We start from the raw sequence: 5443 nt of genomic DNA, 5'->3' as shown, positions 1-5443 counted from the left end.
CTGCGATCGGAAAAGGGTTATTATATTGACTACAAAATTGATAAATCGTATCCGCGGGTCAGTTTGTATGCCTGAGATAAGTCGTTTATCTTGCGTCCTTTTTCGAGAGATTTAACAGAAGATACTGTTGTTTTAGGAGGTTTTATTTCTTGTTAAGTACATGTTAGTTTAGTACGTTGGATAAAATTACAGTAGATTTATTGATTTAAACGCACGATGCTAGTACAATATTAATTAATACGACTTAATAGCATACAAAGTTATATTGAATTGTTATATTTCATAGCAGGAAAAAGCATCAAAATAACAGACAGAATTGTAATTGACAAAAAAAACGTTTCATATTATCACGAAATACAATGATTAATTACACGGCAGTCGATGTTCTTTAGCTAAGCAGGAAAACATATTATTTCTATAAACAGCTTTCAAACATCAACAATACATTATTTATGTGAACTAGAACAGCTGTCTATTAATGTGGTATTCTCGGCTAAACGTACCGCCTTTTTGTGTCTTGCAAATGAAAACGATTTCTATTTCGTATTATGGCTCCTCTACACGATGGGCCAGCGCCGGCCACTCCAAGTGACGCAACCATGCGGTAGAATGAGATAGCAATAACACTTGCTCCCTCTAACGCATAAATGCGTCCTTTGGAGCGGCCGGCGTTGGCCCATCGTGTAGCGGAGCCATTAAGGCGCGGTGTGTAGTAAAATGCGCTTTTTTGTAACCATATTTACAGACTTTTACAAGGATTTCAAGCATTATTTTCTAGTATGTATAACTTTAGTCCTTGAACTACGTTATTGCTTGTCAGAAACACAACGGCTCATTATTTTCTCGATAGAATCTTAAGTTGAAAACATGCTTAAAGCTGTCTTTTGATCCATATTTTAGAAGTACTACGACGAAAATGGATATGAAACTTACCTCATTCGATAGCTTTTAAGTAAATCTTCGTTATTGCTGGTCCTTTTATCGATACGTTAATCTTTTCATTCATAATTTTATGAATTCAACTTTTGCCTACTAAATTACACCCTACGCGGCAATACCTTGCGCCCATTCCCCGCGTCAGTACGCCCGTGGCCACTGCCAGCGTCGGACCTATGCTAGTTTATTGGACGTTTCATAAAATGTGTAACCACTGTATAAATATGCAAATATGTTATACACACAATGTTTTTCAACATACTTACGAAGAAAAGCAAAATAATTCTTAATTACTGTGACATTTCAGACATTCGCCCGTCATATTGTCATTTTATAACAAGTTGGGAAGCAAAGGCACACACCCATCTTACCAATCCGGAATTCAGTCACGATTGATAAATTGTGTAAACATATTTTATTAAAGGCTATTAAATTAATCAAATTGAATCATTTTTAAACATATGTGTATGGAATTCAAATACCTATGTGGGAGTGTTTAGTGTATGGTGGTAACCATTTCACCGCTTTTAGTTTCCGAGTTACCTACATGCGTTTTAAGGGAAGTGGTCGAAAAATGTCTAAAATGGTTTTGTGTTTAATATTAGGTAAGGTAGAAGTACTAGTGCTCGCCGCTGCACTAGTATTTGACATGGGTATAGTGTGTAGCTTTCAAATAGAGCTCGACGGCTAATCCTATTATCTAATGTTAAGTAAAACCGCTCGTGCCACGTGCCACAACCACCAGCATAAAAAATACGTACTTCGGTTACTGAGTGCCGGCGAGTCGAACGCTACAGAACCAGTCTAAAATGTGTCATCGAGATGCGTAACAAAGGCGCGTTATCGGAGAGCGCACCTACACTGGTTTTTTGAGCGTTAGCCCGCGCTCAGGTGCCAAATAAAATAATTAAGACCCTTTTTTGCAGGTAAGTAGCACGTGCGGTTTTACTTAACAATAGACAATAGGATTAGCCGTTGAGCTCTATTTGAAAGCCACTATACTTTATATCAAAGTAATATAGGTTAAATTTGAACGGCGACGATCTTTCTGTATTCAAGTCAAATCAAAGTAAATCAAGAGTGAACAGGCACCTTCTGGGCGAGCTCGCTCCATCGTAGGCCACGTCTACGCCTCGGCTAGTCTGTGGCCATGAGTAAACCCATGCATAATAAAAAAAAAAAAGTTTAGTTCTTGTCACTTTGACATAAAGTGCCCGTATCGAATACTAGTGCAGCGTTGAGCACTAGTACTTCTACCTTATTTCCGCCAAGTCCGTACCGTGCGATATGAAAATTTATTCCAAAAAATGCTGTTTTTGTATACCACACTGGCGACAAGCAAGCATACGACCCGCATTCACCATAGCCTATGGACGCCTGCAGCTACGGGGATGTGACACATCATGCCAAATGTTGATTGATTTTATATAAAATAAAAGTCCTAATATATAAAATAAGCTTTCATAAGTAATAGTTACTGATTTTTCAAAAGCACTTTTCAACTAAAAGACATGTCAAGATCGGTTACCTTCTTTCAAGTACTTTCTAATGCTAAAAAAAAACGAACTACAGTATTCTTCCTTATTTTCAATACCTACTTGCCCGAAATTGACTTCTAGAATTAGACCAAGTCTGCGACAATTTTGATTGCACACGCAGTGCAAGTGTTAATCATAATTTCATAAAGGTATGTCGTTCAAAATAACACTTGCACTGCGTGTGCAATCAAAATCGTTGCAGAATTTTCTTGGTCTAACTCTATTATATTTTTAAGATAAGTAAGTACTAATTTCTGTCTCACAATAATTGGGTATAATTTGATTAGGTTCTTAGTTTGTCGGGGTATACTCTCATATTGTATATAATTTCATTAAATACTCATTAAAATACGAATTTGCTAATAAACCTTATTCGATATTAATTGCCGGAAAAAATCCCGGAACTGACAAATCAGAATATTCAGAATACCGATGGCGCCAGAATAAGGATGTAGACGTGCTGCGCGGGAATGGTGCGGCGGGGCGCGCGGAGCGCCCGCCCGCCTGTTCTACCACTCGTCTGCTTCACCCCCTCGGAAACGTAAAACTCAAGTATAAGAGCGCCTTAAGGATTCCCAGACGCTACACATAACAGTTATATAAACCACTCGGTTTAACAGTGTCCGATCCGATATCGAATGTCCGATACGACCACAAATAAGTAAAAATTTTTAAAGGTGCCTTTTTGTAATTACATCTTATATGATTATTTTATATTGTTAATAAACCATTAAGGCTGATTTAGACGGCGTGCGAACTCGCATACGATTTTAGTTACATTGCGGACTGCTGGTTACGTCCAATTCAACCGACCAATCAAAACGTATGAAACTCGCATGCGAGTTCTCGCATCGTCTAAATCAGCCCTTAATAAGGATTTGACACCATACGGCACTCTTTAGCAGCCTCATGGGACATCCGAAGGGCCGGATCTGTCCGGCCGACTCTGATTTCTGTAAAAAAAAATCCGGTGCTCAGCAATTCGTCACGCTATAGTCGCAGTACTCCGTCAATTAGAGACTCGGGTGACCCGCTCTATAATCCGGCAGTTTACACAGCCGCAGGCCGGATTACAGAGCGGTTGTATTTAATGTGAAATTTATTTTCTATGTATGTAGGTAAATATTTTATTTCACATACGAATCCATTAATTCCAACAATGTGGCTTAGAGGGAAAAATATCAACTGATGCCCGATAACCGAGTTCCTACTGTATTGTGTATTAAACAAACATCGACCTGAAGCTATTAATATTGTAGTGGTAAATTACGGCTAAGAAGCACGTTTTGTTTGAGACATAAAATATTAAATGCCATCTTTTGGCGACCGGTCTGGCCTAGTGGGTAGAGACCCTGCCTGTGAAGCCGATGGTCCTGGGTTCGAATCCCGGTAAGGGCATTTATTTAACACAGATATTTGTTCCTGAGTCATGGGTGTTTTCTATGTATTTACGATATATTATATATATCGTTGTCTGAGTACCCACAACACTAGCCTTATTGAGCTTACTGTGGGACTTAGTCAATTTGTGTAATAATGTCCTATAATATTTATTTATTTATTATTTATTTATTTATTTATCTAGGTATATAAATGCCGAAGTCTACGAGTACAGCAGCGTAATCGTAAACGTCCCGCTGTTGCTCTGCACAAGCTACTCGCTTTTTAATAAGGATTTGGATTATAAAAAAGGTTAATACCTAATCCAAATAAGCCTGATGGTGGTTAGGGACTTGAATTTCGTCGCGTGCACAAGCCCTTAAGGATGACTCACGCTAGACCGAACTGAGCCCGGGCCGAGGCGTCCGAGACGTTATTTTCTATGACGGCTGATCGGTGATCACGTGGTGCTTTCCGTAGAAAACGACGCGCCGGAGCTCCGGCCCGGCCCCGGCCCGGACTACCGTGACTCCTTTATTTTGTTTCTAACAACGAAAATTTAAATATCCCTTAAAAATCCAGGCCAAGCACCTAGTCTAATTAGTTTTTTAAAGGACGTAAGAATCTCGCGATCACAGTAGGTAATGTTGATTATTCTAAGTTGAACAGTTGTTAAGTGGTTGCATTAAGAACATAGACTACATACCGTGTACATACTCCATCCGCTTTATGAAACGTTTATTCAGGAGCATTCGGCTGAACGTGAGCAAGATCAACCGTGCGCATTCAGTAGGTACCTAAGTAAATTTTAAGCAACTGTTTCGTACCGGTATTACTGGTATTAGTAAGACTTATGTTTTTTTTTAAGCGTACAAATAAAACGTATGAGCGCTGCTGTGGGATGGCTGACCACGATTAAAATTTCAATAAACTTTAAATCATTATTGTACGCAGTTTGTAACGAAGTGTTTACAAGGTAATAAAATAAGGTTACGCTAGCTCCTACACTTAGACACAACTGGTAACCAAACATCTTACTCGTCAATACTCTGTATCTTTTATTTAAATAAAAGTAAGCCAGTTGAGGGCAGATGAAAACATTACACGATCAAATAATGTAGGTTAAAGTTAGGTCGTTCATCAGTGACTGATCAGTGAATTGGTCAGTTAACCAATACCTAAATGTTATAACTACCCGAATATGTACAAATTGTTTGTTTACTTTTATTTAAATACCTAAAGATACAGACTATAGTATATGCTCTGTCTAGTAGGTAAGCAAATGATCTGTGGAGCCCAGTAAACTGTAGTGAGCCGTCTTTCCTGTGAGAGTCGATTTCGTCGCGGAGAAATATCAGAGTCCGTAACAAATTTGTTGACTTTTTTATCGATCACACCGCGTCACGGCGTTTGCTGTTCCCATATCTGTCTTAGGCGAGTCGAGCCCTGGTGAACGCTCCTGCCATATTCTGCCATATAATACTACCATGTACCTACAGCCATGTTCAAGTGCAGCCCGCCTGAGGAGCAACTGTTTAATTGCGATCTGATAATTTTGAACACTTATTTATTATGTACCTAAGGTGACG

Source organism: Cydia fagiglandana, chromosome 1 (assembly GCF_963556715.1).
Source record: "Cydia fagiglandana chromosome 1, ilCydFagi1.1, whole genome shotgun sequence".
NCBI lineage: Eukaryota > Metazoa > Arthropoda > Insecta > Lepidoptera > Tortricidae > Cydia > Cydia fagiglandana.
The sequence above is the reverse complement of the archived record's forward strand: the minus strand, read 5'-3'. Positions refer to the sequence as shown.